We start from the raw sequence: 14,049 nt of genomic DNA on the forward strand, positions 1-14,049 counted from the left end.
GGTAACTGGATGTGGAGTGTGTGATGCTACAATTAAAGCTGTGTGACTGCTAAATCAGTCCACTGACTGGTTTGGCACCGTGCTAATCCTGGTAGCCTAGATAGAGTCTACAGGACAGAAAGAAGCTGCTAAGGTCCCTTGCTTGCTTTGCTATCTTATACTCACCATGAATTATTTCTCCTCTGCAAGGCCTGTATGCCATGCCACCCTGCCTTGGAGCCAGAAAACTATGAACTGTGAGCCAAATAAACCTTTCCCTCTTTAACTTTGGGTGTTGGGTATTTTGTCTCAGCAGAGAAAAGTAACTAAGACACCCCAACCACCTGCTGCTTCTGCACACACATTGGCCTCCAATGGAGTCCCTGCCCCCCCATCACCTGATCCAAGCTCTCCCCCTCTAGGTCACCAACACTTCAGTCCTCATCCACAGGAGTCAGAGGACACCATGTGCATGCTGAGTGTGCCAAAGAGCCTGGCGTGATGGGGAGGGGGTCTTTGCACACTGCACACACACCAAGCTCACCAGGCCCTGAGATGAATCAGGAGCCCCTGACAAGGAGAGGACGTAAGGGCAGGGTCTGAGAAGATCATCTAGCTCCCTGGTGCCTGCAAACAGGTTTCTGGAGGCCATCGCTGTTGTGGCTGTTGACCCTGGTAGATGAAGCCTGCCATCTCCTCTCTCTGTAGGATCCCCGCTCAGCAACCTCAGTGGCCCCCTTTGCCTATGGGACAAAGACCACATATTGGTCTCGAGATCCATTTTCCAATTTGATCTCCCTGATGCTTTGTCCCCTGGTCCTTTCCGAGTGCCCCCAACCCACCCCATATTTGGCCTTCCTGCTTCTGCAGCTCCCTCCCAGAATGCTCCCAACACTACCTACCACACTTCCCCATCCTCTGAGACCAAAGCAGTTACCAGTCCCCCGAGCAGCCCTGTCCTTGTTGAGCAGAAATGCTCTCTCCCTCCCTGGGAGGATTCTGTTTACAACAAACGCCACCACGGCTACCGGCACAGAACTGGTCCTCAAGAAATGAAAGTTATGATGACCACGCCCTGACTGACTCATTCAATCCTCATCATTCCCATTGTAGGTCTGTCAGCATCCTCTCTCCACAGCAGGGAAACCGGAAACCGAGGCACAGAGAGGCCAGGTACGGTGTCCAAGTGCGCCTCAGACCAGGGTCTGAGCCTGCTCCTGCCCCCCGGTGCGGCAGGGCAGAACATCTGCACATTCACCCACATCACCCTCTGCCTAGGGCAGGCCTGGCTCACACAGGGCTGGTTGCAGCACTCACAGCTGCGCCAGGAGCCCCTAAGGCCAGGCCTGGCGGCCAAATGATGCCACTCTTCTGATCCACAAAAGTTCCTGTGCATGGAATGCAAGACCAATGCTAAGGAGGCAGCTGCCCACTGGGACATTCCCAGCCAGTCAGTGATGACCCTGCCTGCTGCAGCCATGACAGGGTGTTGGGGACCCCAGAAAATTGACGCCTGGTGGGTGGAATGACTCTGGGATGAAGCATGGGAGACACCAGCATCTGGCCTCCCCTCAGAGAATTGGAGATCCCCCCACTCCCCTTGAAGCCCGGTACCTAGATGTCCCTGCTCTTCAGTGACCCCAGCCCTCAATGCAGGGTGCCCTCTGACAGCGTCCCCTGCCCGTGCCCAGCCTGCAGCTGGCTGGCAAGAGCCCAGGAAGGAAGCTGGGAGAGGGCCAGACACTAACTGGGGGACATAAATCAGGGCCATCCACACCAGGCGCTGAGGAGACCATGTCATCTTTTGTTCCTGCTACTTGAGCTACCCGAGCTTCATTGCTCCCTGAAAGCCCCGAGTCATATGAGTCACACAGACACCAAGACGGTGTGTGGTGGTGGGGCCACTGCTGTGTGGTTTACTGAGTGGTTTGAGGGTGGCAAGGGGTCTCAGAGAGGCGGCCAGCTGAGGAGGGCGCTGACCGCAGGAGGGCCCAGGACAAAACTGTCCTCTAGTGATCACCACCTGTGGCTCAGACACTGGGAGCCATGCGAAGCTATGGATTCTTCCCAAATCACAAGCAGCTTCAGAAGGGGGCCGAGATATGGATCTGATCATTTAACCCTGGGAAGGTTTATTGCGAGACAAGGCCGCCCTCATCTCTGACCCAGAGCCTCCCAAAAACCAGGCTGTGCTGGCTCCCCGAGGATGGGGCCACTTTCCCAAGGCCAGGTGAGATGCATTTCCCTGTAAGATTAGGGGCTCCTTGATGCATGGTCTCTCCATTAAGTCAGCTCCACCCAACACCTGGACCTGGATGGTAGGGCAGAGACCTGCGGCCACCCATCACCAGGGAGGCTGTGGGGCCCTTGTCAGTCTGAGGAGGGTTAGGGGACAGCCTGAAAGCCACAGCTCCCAGGGCACCTCCTTGTGAGCTGCCCTCCCCACCCTGCCTGCTGCCAGTGCTGGGCTGGCCTCTGATGGGTTCCAGCTGACAGCTGGGCCTCCTCCATTCTTACCCTGGGGCAGCAGTGTCCTGTAATGACCCCACCAGTTCCCCTCAGCCACTCACGCCAAGGACAGCTGGCATTGGGCTGCAGCAGGATGAGGCAAGTGGGCAGTGCCCCCTTGGGGAGAACCCAGAGCACAAGGGATGCAAGAGAGGACGTGGGGACAGTGGCTGCTTTGGCCACGTAGATGCCCAGGGTGGGGAGACAGGGCTGCCCCAATCCATGGGCCTTGGGGAAGGGATCCTGGCCTGTGGCCTGGATGGCACCCCCAATATGTGTCAGCCCACACCTCATGCAGCAGAGAGCAGAGGATACTGCAACACTGGCTGCCGGCCGGTCCGGTGTGCAGGAGGACGTGGACTCTGGTTCCAAAACACCAGCTCCTTCCTCAGCCTCATCATTACCCTGGAAGCTCCCTGCTCTTCTCCATACCCTGGGCACTGTGGGCACCTTCATTTCCTGTCCTCCTCGTTTCTGAGTTAAACAAGGAACTAAAACAGGCAGCAAGACTCAGGGGTTTTTTTATTTTTTTATTTTTTTTTTGTACCAGGGATTGAACTCGGGTCCTTCCACTTGCAAGGCAGGCAGCAGAACCGAGACTCAGTTTATTCTTTTCCATGCTCCCAGCCCCAACTTCAGCCCTGCAGCAAGAGCGGCCCAAAGCAGACTCCAAAGGTGAATGTGGTGGAGTTGAGTGCAAACCTCAGACTCTGGTAATGGCACCTGCTGCTCCTGGCTGTTTCCCTGCCCCTGGCAAAGACTCCTGCTCAGAGTGGCTGTCTCGGGCCACCTTGCCAAGGACCCGTACACCGCACACCAAGGACATGCCAGTCACAGTGGCCATGGGGCAGTGAGTGACAGAGGACAGGAGGCTTCTGTGCCCCCCTTGCTCCACCGAAAGTCTTCTGGAAGCTTAGGGCCAAGTGAGCGGGGCATGGAGGCCTGGCTGTCCACGTCCGTTTCACCTCTGCCAGGCGCCTCCCCAGACCGCAGAGACACGAAGAGCTGTAAACACATGGCCCGGGCTCCTCCACTGCACTGAAGGTTCCCAGTGACTTTGGCTCTCCCAACAGGTGTGCTTTCCTGAGGCCACAGGACAGACAGAGAGATGGTGGAGAGATGGATGGATGGACAGAAGGCTGGGGTCCCACAGCTCCTGTGCTGGCTGGGCCAGGTGTGGGTGCTATGGCTGCCACTGATCTGCTGAGTCCTGAGGAGAGGTGATAGTGACGGTTGTGGCTGTCCCTCCCCTCGGGTGAGATGCAGTGGGTGTCAAGAGTGTGTCAGCGTCCAGTGGCACCGCAGGGAGCTCCTGGAGCTGGTGACCTCCAAAAGGTAACTCTGATGAGTTAGCAGTGACATCCAGGCCCCACACATGAAAAAGCGAAGGGGGAAGTGCTGGGCGGGGGCGCTGGTGTTGCTTGCCATGGTACACACTGCATGGGGACTCACATACCTGAACGGAAAGGAACTGAGGTGCTTCCTTCTTGGGGCAGCCTGGGGCTTACCCAGCCATGGACTCCAGACACAGCTACAAAGCCCTAATGCCACTACAGATCCTGACACTACCCACCAATCACCCTAATGTTTTCAATTCCCTGAGCTGAAGTGAATGCCCAGCTCTGCCAGGGAGAGTCCTCCCCTTATGCAGGTCCTGCTCCCAACAGTGCTGGGCATGCAGTAAGCACCACATAAGCCAGCGATCCGTGGAGAATGCCGGGATTGCTCAGCGTGACCTCACTGGCCACCACTTCCCTCTCCCATGCTCGGCGCCTGCCCATTCCCGTACAGACACCTCTGCTGACACCAACTTCTGCCTCCCAAAGCTCCAGGAAGCCCCACACAATGGGACACCCTGCATCCCTGAGTCACCACCCCACCCACCCCAGGCTGCTGCACGGTGTGCTGCTCTCCGGGATTCCCAGGCTCCCACGAGGGGACCATCCTCCCGGAATGACAGCGGTCAGGGTGGGTAGTGAGCCCTTTTCCAGAGAAGAAAACCACCCCACTGGAGCCCCCACTCTGGGCTCTTCCTCTGCCACCACTGCTTCCGCTAAGGGGAAACAGATGGTGTGGTTAATCGGGGTGCTGCGGCGGGCTGTACCCTCATTAAGGCTGAGGGTGGGGACAGGAGTGATTTACTGGGTCATCAACGGCAGCATCAGGGCAGGCACCCTTTTGCCCACAGCCCAGGACATGAAGCTGCAGGCTGGGCCCTCGAGGTCAGGCTGAAGACCGAGGTGCCCCACCTCTGCCTGACTACTGGGCACCGGGCCCAGCGACTGTGCCTGGGGTGTCCAGACACTCACAGCTGGAGAAAGGAGACTTGAGCAGGGAGCAGAGACAGGGCAGGAGGCGGCAGCCACAGAGGAGGCAAAGGCGCCCAGGAAGTGTGGACAGGAGTGGCTGGGGTTGGGGAAGTCCCCAAAGGCCCAGCCCAGCCCCAAAGCCCCCACAGAGGGGTGACACCCAGCCATCCCCTCCCCAGGGACCTTGTGCCATTGAGAGGTCTGGCCTAGGAGCCAGGGTACTAGCCAGCCCTGACAGTCACCAACCATGTGAGCCTGGGCAGCTCTGTGCCTCAGTTTCCCCATCTATAAAACAGTAGCATCTGTTCTCAAGAACTGCACTCATTAGCAGCCTCAGGGCCACATCAGGCACACCGAGCCATGCATGTAGGTTAGGTAATCACTTTCCAAGGCAAGGGGCCCATGCTGGAGCCCTAGGGCACTCCTACCCAACCCTGTCACAAACCTCCTTGGCACTGTCCCCTTACCTCACCCCAAGCAATCAGAGGGAGGAGGCTCTATCCCTGCCCAGAAGGTGGGTGACAACTTAGGACAGCCATTACTACACTCTCTCCCCAGCCCCACTGAGCATCCAAGTTGAGTGTCACTGTCCCATTATACAGAGGAGAGGAGAAGGCTGAAGCCGGCATCACCCCAAGAGCAAGCAGACAGGCTGAGTCTGAGCTCAGGACTTACTGGCTCCAGAATCTGAGCTCTGGCCTCAACACAAAGTGTGACCCTTGGCCATCGATGTCACCAACACAGAGGGGCCTTTTCTAAAGCCAGATCCTCCCCAGACTTAGAGAATCAGTTTTGTGCCTGGAACCCAAGAGTCCCCTGAGATAAGAAGCCCTGGACCGGGCCCTTCTCTGACCGCACAGCCTCTCTTGCACACCATGGACCCCCTCGGAGGAGAAGAGAGGTACCATCCACCTGCACAGTCACTGTGAGCCATGGCTGAGCACCGCCTCTGTGCCCCTTCAGTCCTCAGCCCACTCGCTCTTCCCTGGAACCTGTGGCCTCAATCGGAAGTGGGGCGAGGGAGAAGAAAACTTCTTCAAAACTTGGGGTGGCCAGAGCTCAGGAGGATGGGATCCCCAGGGCCCATGGGATCCACTGCCTGTATCCACTGGGAGTGCACAGGAAATGCAGGGATCTCATGCCCTGAATGGTGCCCAGTGGTCCCATCAGCTGGGGGTGGAAGACCAGGCCTGGGAGCAGGGGAGATTTTTAGACTGCCCTCTCCACCTTCAGCACATGGGGACCTGCTGTCCCCTGGGACATCTGCCCCAGACACCCTGAATGGGACCAAGCCACCCGGACTCCTGTGCCTTGGAGCATCTGTGCTGGTCCCTGTTGGGGTGTGGAGAGGGATTGGCACACAGTACATCACACCCGGCATGGCCCTGATTGGTGGGCAGAGTGCCACCCTGTTGGTGAGCTGTCTCCCTCAAGAGCCTTCATGGGCAGGGGAGGGGCTGCCAGGGAGACAAGTGGCAGCTACCAGGAGGACACAGCCCTGGAGGACCCCTGAGCAGCCCACCTGCCCCAGGCCTCACCTTGCCCTGGCCCACCAGAGCTGGCTGCAGAGAGGGAGGAAGAGAAGGACACCAAGGCCTGGATGGATTCCAGGCTGGGCCAGCAGAAGCAAAGAATCAAGTCCAAGAGATCTATAGGCCTGAGGATCCAGCCCCTGCTCCTTCTAGATGTGGAGCCAAGTTGGGGGTGTGGGGAGGGAGGGAGAGACAGAATACTACACCATGGGCCCCCGAGCCCATCACAAACCCAGATTTACCTGGCCTCCTGAAGTCAGGTAGAGAAGAGGGAGCTCGGGGCCCGAAGGTGGGACACTTCCTGCTGCCTGGGACCTCACAGTCTCAGGGCAGACGTGGCCACTGCCTCCAGAACTCCATCCTCCCAGTCTCCTCCTTGTCCCCTGGCAGGACCGACTGTCATACTCCGCCCCGTCCTAGTCCCAGTCTGCCAGACACCAGTCACTACGCCAGGGCCTTCCTAGAGCGCCGCACAGCCCGAGTCTCCACCCCAGCCCACTTAAAACAATGAATTTGGTGGACAGACAGATCCCAGTGGCCTGCAGAGAAGTTCCATCTCCCAGATGCCACCTGTACCAGAGGCCTGGGCCAAGGTCTTGGGCATGTAAACAGGAGACACAGTCAGGCATGCAAGTGGTTTCTGGTTCACAGGCACCAGGATGGACCAAACGGGTGCTGTATCGAACTGGCATTGAAATGGTATCTTCTGGACATTGTGTGCAGTGTGTGTGTGTGTGTGTGTGTGTGTGTGTGTCCAGCTGGGCATGAGCTCACCTGAGACATCAGACCCTCTCTAAATTAACTCCCTGGAATATTCTCCCAGATGCCCCTCAAATTCCCCTCCCAGCACACATTGCAGGCTGTAATTCCTTTTATTTGTGGCTGTTTGCTCGGTCTCCCCTTCCCCACCAAATGAATGAATGAATGAATGAACGATGGGATGGAAGCCTGCATCCCCACCCCACCCTTGCCCCCAGAACAGACTCTGCAGGTGCTCTGGGCCCGGGACTCTAGACCAACCCCAGAGTGATCCTGAGGCAGAAACCAAAGGAGCCTTCCCAGAAGAGGAGGGCAAGGAGTGAGGGGGCTTCCAGCCTGGCCTCTGATCTTCCTGCTCACCCTGTCTCTGCCCAGAACCCCAGGCAGAGGGCAGAGGTTACATCCGGGCCATCGCCAGCACACCCCACCACCCACTGCCAGCTGCGACTCAGGATGCATGAGCCTGTCCTCTTGGCCCGGGACCAGCAATGCTGCGTAACATCACTAACCACAGCAAGGAAGCAGCCGAGACCTCACTTACGCGCAGAGCCCCTCCCCCACCCGGCCAGCCGGCAGTGACCTCACCCTGGGGGGTCAGCGGCAGCAAGGACTGTCCTGCCCACGAGGCAGGGGCGTAACCTTGATGGCCCCACTCCTCTTTGGGAACTGGTTTCACAATGCCATCCTCTTTCCCACCAAGCAGCCTTCACCGCCTGGTGAGCTGGAGGGAGATAAGGGAAGTGCCACAGGCAGCCCCTGCCTGCCCTTCCCCTCCACGGCAGTTCGGATGCTGGGGAAAGTGGCGCCCAGTGGTGTGGCTGCTGTGGCTGGTGGCTGGCGCCAGCAGAAATCCCCAAGCCCGTCAGCAGACCCTGTCCAGACGCGTCCTCCGCTGGCCTTGGCACTGAGTCAGTGCCAAGGAGGCACCTGTGACGGGCCCCACCCAGCCTGCCTCTCTCCCAGAGCGGCCCCTCCTTGGCCGGGCCCAGTGCTGTTCCTCTCATCCAACCACAGCGAAGGCCTGGGAAAAGGAGCCCAACTGCGTGCTCTTAGGCAAATGATCCGGCCTCTTTGGGCCTCAATTTCCCCAACTGTAAAATGGGGCTAAGACCAGCTACCTGCTGGGCTGTCATGAGAATAAGTAGGTACACAGGCCCAGCTCTGCAGAGAACAGACAGCAGACAAAGGCAGCCAGGCTTGGCGCTGCGCTGCCACCCTTAACAGCTCCAGGGAGCAAATGCCAGTATCAAGAAACAGGCCTCAGCAAAGGGAGAGCACCAGGGCTGCAGGAAGCAGGGAGCCGGCAAAGCTCTCTGCACTCTCTCCTATTGCATCTAAGGGAGAAAAGGGGCCTTGTGACAAGCACTGCCTCCTGCACCCATTTTTTTCTTTCTTCTCCAAATTTTAACTGGAGGCCCATAGAATAAAACTCTATTACCCACCTTCCCGTGCAGCTTGGTGTGTGTGGGGGGGGGGGGGGGTACATGGGTCAGTGGCTAAATTCTGGCCAACGGGATGTAAGAGGTGTGTGTGACTTCCAGGAAGTTCCCTCAAGGGAAGGGGCATGCCTTTGAGGTTCTCTTCCTCCTTCCACTGCCTGGAGCTCCAGCAGCCATATTGGGCAATGAGATGACCTCAGAAATGGAAATCACAACCCTTCAGATCAATAAGACAGAAGGAACCTGGGTCCCTGACAACATGTGTCATCAAATAATCTGGAATGTTTACTCCCAGGGGTCAAGTACATGAGCAGAAAATACACATGTACCTTATGTAACAGACACAGGCTTCTACTCTGGTGGACACTTCAAAATCCATGTGGCAGTGTGGGAAGGAATGGATTAGGTGCCTGGAAACGAAGGGTGGCCAGCAACAGAACATCTCTACCAGGAAAACTTCCTTTGACATGCTCAGGGGACCAGGAGAAGCCTGTTAGGAGGACTTAGCCCCAGGAGGTGCGGGGGATTGATGGATGGAAGAGGGGGGAGGAAGGAAAGAAGAAAGGAAGGTTAAATGGATGCATGGATGGATGTGTAGATGGATGGGTGGATAGACTGAAGGAAGCAAGGAGGGATAGGTCAATGTATGGAAGGAAGGAAGGAAAGGAGGGAGGAAGGAAGGAAGGACTTCCTCACCTGGATCAACATCCCAGCCCTTAGGGACCCAAAACACCAAATCACCATCAGCATCCTCTGGGCACAGGGTGGAGTAAGGGTGGGGAGCTGGCAGGGTTCAGCGGCCAAGGTGTGACCTGCCAACCTTCTGTCCAGGACTCTCCTGGAGGGACAGCTGTCAGGTCAGTCCTGAGCCCTGAGCCCTGAACCCTCCTGCTCAGTCAAGCCAGGCCCACACTGGGTCACACAGAGCTGGCATGAGGCCAGGCAGAGCCAGCACAACCTGAGAGGATGCAGAAGGGATGGTCAGGTGACCTCTGTACCATCTGCAGTAGTTTGAGATAATGCACAGAGGTGCTCATCCAAAAAGTCCTCAGAAAAAGACAGGTGTTATGTTCAGATCTAAAATGTCCGCCAAAATCTCATGTGCTCAGAGACAGGGATTTGGGAAGGGGATTAGAGACGCCATGCTCATCAGTGGATTGAGCTCTTGCTAGGTTCATATCTGAATGTGCCATTGGGAGGTGGGGCTAAGCAAGAGGAGGAGGTCACTGGGGTTGTGACCCTGGACGGTGGATTCTTGTCCCCAGCTCCTCCCTTCTCTCTCTCCTTCCTGGCCACCATGATAAGAGCCCCTCTCCTCTGCCAGGCCCTTCTACCATAACATTTCTGCCTTGGAGCCAGCCAACCATGCACTGGGTCCCCCAGAACCATGAACAACAATAAAATGTCTCCTCCTTTAAATTGCAGGTGTCGGGTGTTTTGCCCCGAGAGCAGGAAAGCTGATAGATAATAATGATGAGCAGGGACTTTAAGGAGAAAATGAGGGGCTGTTAATATCTCCCTGGCGCATTGAAGGGGAAGAAATGGCCTTATGTTAATGTCAGTGAGACTCGGGGCATTGGAGGGAGAACTTGGACGCAAGCTCCTGGTGTGGAGGGAGCTGTGAGGAGAGAGACATGGGCCAGGCTCAGTGTCCGGGTCCTGAACCCTCCCCAGGACTAGCTGCAGCCTCTAGTGCTCAGCTCTGCCAAGCTGGACTCTGGGATGAGTGTGTGAGTGTGTGTGTGTGTGTGTGTAGTTTGGAATAAAGACCAGTGAGTTTGAACCTGCTTTGGGCCAGTTACCTAACTTTTCTGTGCCTTTATCTCTCCTTCTGTTTAAAGAAAAAAAATACCAGAGGGCTCGGGAAGATTAATTCAGCGGATGCCAGCTTAGAGCCTGGCACCCAGGACAAGCTTCTCCTGCCTGGGCAAAGATTGGACTGAGAAATCTCTGTGTTCTTTTCAAGTCTAGATTCCTTGATTCCACAATCCTGTGATTCACCAATTGGGATTGTGAGACCCAAGGACGGGACACCTGTCTGCCTAGCTCTGCCCCATGGAGCCCTCGCCCAGCACCTGGACACAGTCCAGCCTGAAGCCGCCGTATTTTATTTCCACAAGCGGGCTTTCCTTGCCCATCATGTGCCCTCAGCCCCATGGGCAGCTCATGGTCACCGGTGGCCCTGGCAGCTCTTGCTGACCTCTGCCTTGTGTCCTTACCTGGAGGTGAGGTGGCACGAGCCCTCCAGCTGAGTCCTTCCTCACACCTACAGTCCCCTGACAGTGTCACATGCCGTGGCAGTTGGCAGTTGACACAGGGACCACAAATGCCAACACAAACACCATTCCTGTGGAAGGGAAAGAGCCCGTGGGAGTTATTTTTAACCTGAGGATCAGAGCCCGCAGCTCTAAGCCTGGGGACCTGGAGTGGGGGGCTCTGCAGGGAAGGGAGGTGGCAGGCCACACCTCAAGGACTCCCAAGGTCATAGGCTGCAGGGACCCCAGCCTTCCCTCATTTTGCTCCCCTCCCACTTCCCACAGGGACTGAGCCCGGTCAGGAGGAATGCAGCTGGCAGGAGCCATGGGACCCTCAGCCTAGAGATGGATCCTCTGTGGTCCCCACCTGGTGCAGCCAAGGAAACTGAGCCCTGAGACAGGGCCCAAGGTCACAGCGCTGGTCCACACCAGGCTCCTCCCCCTCGTCCACCTGTCCTCCTGGTGGACAAGGCACACATGGACATTTCAGTGACGCTCTCTCCCAGGCTGCCCCCTCCAAGGGCTGAGCCCCTGCAACCGCACAATGAGACGCCCCCACCCAGCCCTGGCTCACCCTGCAAGCCCTTCCTGGGTGCCCAAGCAGTGCCCCCTAGAGGCCAGCAGCAGCCATGGCCAGCTCTGTTGTGGCTAGAGGCCCAGGCCAGGGCGTGCGGGCTGGGGCATGCCTGCGTGGGGGGAATGGGACCAGCTTATGCCAAAGGCCCGCAGGTGCTGAGCATGTGGCCATGGCGGGGGTGGGCAGATAATGGACCCCACAGCTCCGTCCTGGCCTTGGCCCTGTGTGCTGTGCTAGCAGCGCCTCCACGGGCCCTCACGTAGCCCACGTCCTGCCATTCCAAGTGGCCCTTATCACTGGTACGTGCCAGGAGCCCACACTGCAGTGAGGAGGGAGCTGGGGGCCTGACAGACAGGACTGCAGGGAAAGGAGGTTTCCAGGCCCCCCCCCAGCTCTCAAGGATAGATCTGGGGTGCCCTTCGCACTCTTTGACAAGCCCCCATCCCCAGAGAGACCCCAGCCCGACATGGCCAAGCCCAACTCAGCTGGACTGATGGGTTGGGGTTCAGGAGAAGGAAAGGAGAGGTCACACCTCCCTAGGGACGCTCTGGGTGTTTAGGTCATGAATACCAGATTCTATAACAGGGGGTCTTGTGCCATACCTGGGGAAACAGAGGCGCAGAGGCTGAGTCAGTTAGTCACAACTACACAGTGGGTAGGGAGCTCAGCTGCTTTCCAGTGGGTCTCATAGAATGAGACCGTGGCGACCTAAGACCGAAGACATGGAGCAAGAAACAGAGGTGAGGCAAGGAGGGCACCGAGGGTCCCCCCATCCTGGGGACGGGGCCGAGGGTTGAGCCACTGGCCCCCTGGAATCTGTGGGACTTTGCCCTGGAGTAAAGTCGCCACAGGACACAGGCGAGACCTTCTCTCCCAGGCAATCGTGTCCCCCGCCCCAGACTTGTGGGAGGGGCCCCTCGATGGCTTCCTTCAGACCCTCCAGTCTCAGGGAGCTCCCGTCAGATGAGGAGAAAGCTAGTACTGCCTCAGAGCATGCCCAAAATGATGGGGGAGATTCATTCCTGTCCCTAGACACAGCCCCCATCCTCAGGGAGCCAACTGGGGGCACAGGGGGACACGAGGCCCTGTTCTAGCTCTCGGGGTTTCGCCTGCTCCCTCCCCCCTTGCTGGTAGCTAATCCCCCCAGTGAAGGAGCCCCTCAGTTGGTCTCAGGGCCAAGTCTTCCACAGAAGTGTTCTGGGGACCTGGGAGACAGGGATGGGGACACAAGTGCCACCACATCTGGCCCAGGGTGCCTGGGCTCACAGCCCTGAGCAGCTGGGCCGCATCTGACCTCCAGACACCATGTTCTGGTCTGTGATTCACCCGGCCTCCTATGACTGCTGGAGCAGGCAAGGCCGCACACGCTCTCCCACACTGGCAAAGTCTGGCTGGGGCCAGGAGGGAGCAGGACCTTTGTTCCTCTCGGCCCTTCTGTCACCCCAGTTGCTGAGAGGGCTCCCGTCCAGCCCTGAGTCACCATGACTGATCTCCCCTGGACCTCACACTCAGGCTTCAGAGGCTCTGAGCAGGTCTGGTGAGTAGGCTGGGGGTCAGCAGAGGGGAGCTGAGGGGCACTGGGAGGGAACTTCAGAGAGCAAAGGATGGCGCCCAGGGAAAGAGACAGGAACTAGGGCGCAGGGCATTTCCTGTCAAGTGGGAGTTCCCTGAGGACAGGGCTATGACTGTATGGGGCTGAGTCTCCTCCCTCAAACCAAGGCTCTCCCAGGACAGGGTCAGCTCCTCCCTCAGACTGAATTCCACGACAAGGGCTGTGTCTACCCATCAAACTGGGTCAGAATCGGACCTCCTCTAGCATCTAACAGAGATGACTCATCCACATCATCCGGGGTTTTCAGCTGGCTGTGGGTGGGGATCCCAGTGAGGGACAACATGCTCCCAGCCCACTCCTCAGCACAGCCTGCTCCTGTCCACCCACTGCCCCTCTGGGTGGTCCCTCCCCCGGCCTCACCCGACTCTCACACAAAGTCACCCTGGGTGGCTGGGCAGTGTCCTGAAGCAGCCCAGGCCTGGTGGTAGGGATCCAGCAGAGAGCACAGGCATCTTCTGACTCCCCTGGGCCCGGCTGCCCTCAGTGGAGGCATCTGCAGCCATCTGGGCCTGGGTGTCCATGGCAGCAGCTTGGGGAAGTGGAGCAGGGTGGGGACCTGCAACCTTGAGACTAGGTCCACACAGGAAATGGGTTCGGAGCCCCATTGGCTTTTCCTTATCCTATGCAACAGTCCCTGAAGAGAGGAGAGGGAGGGAGCCTCTTACCCCAGTGACTCAGGATACACCTCCCCTCTCCCTGATCACCTTCTAGGACCAGGTTGTCCCCTCCTCTACTCCCATTGTGCCTCTTTCAGGGAAATAAAAGAAAGCAAGGGAGCTCTGAGCTGGTGAGGCCCTCCCCCAGGAAAGGAAGGACTTTGTGTACTTGTAGTGCTGGGGATGTAACAAGGGCTTTGCTCAGGACAGGCAAGCGCTCACCACCAAGATGCACCTCCAGCCCCCAAAGGAAAGACGCTGGCCCTTCTTTGCTCCAGGGACAACCCCATCCTCAGGGTGGCCAGGTAGGAGTGGGTGCCCCATGGCTGAGGGCACCCTGAGATATCAACCCCGCTGCACAGAGAGGGAGACTGGGGCCTAGAGAGTCAGGCAGATCCTGCCCCAGAGTGACCCACCGAGTGT

The 14,049-nt window shown here is 57.9% G+C and overlaps 1 pseudogene; it reads right to left on the reverse strand.

Annotated features, from left to right (window-relative positions):
• LOC110349597 (uncharacterized) overlaps nucleotides 1-13,491 on the reverse strand; it is a 29,196-nt pseudogene extending 15,705 nt beyond the window's left edge.
• Between the last annotated feature and the right edge of the window lie 558 nt (nucleotides 13,492-14,049).

The sequence above is a fragment of the Heterocephalus glaber genome, unplaced genomic scaffold (assembly GCF_053883595.1).
Source record: "Heterocephalus glaber isolate CG9 unplaced genomic scaffold, H.glaber_assembly_v1.0 deba00001497, whole genome shotgun sequence".
Lineage (NCBI taxonomy): Eukaryota > Metazoa > Chordata > Mammalia > Rodentia > Bathyergidae > Heterocephalus > Heterocephalus glaber.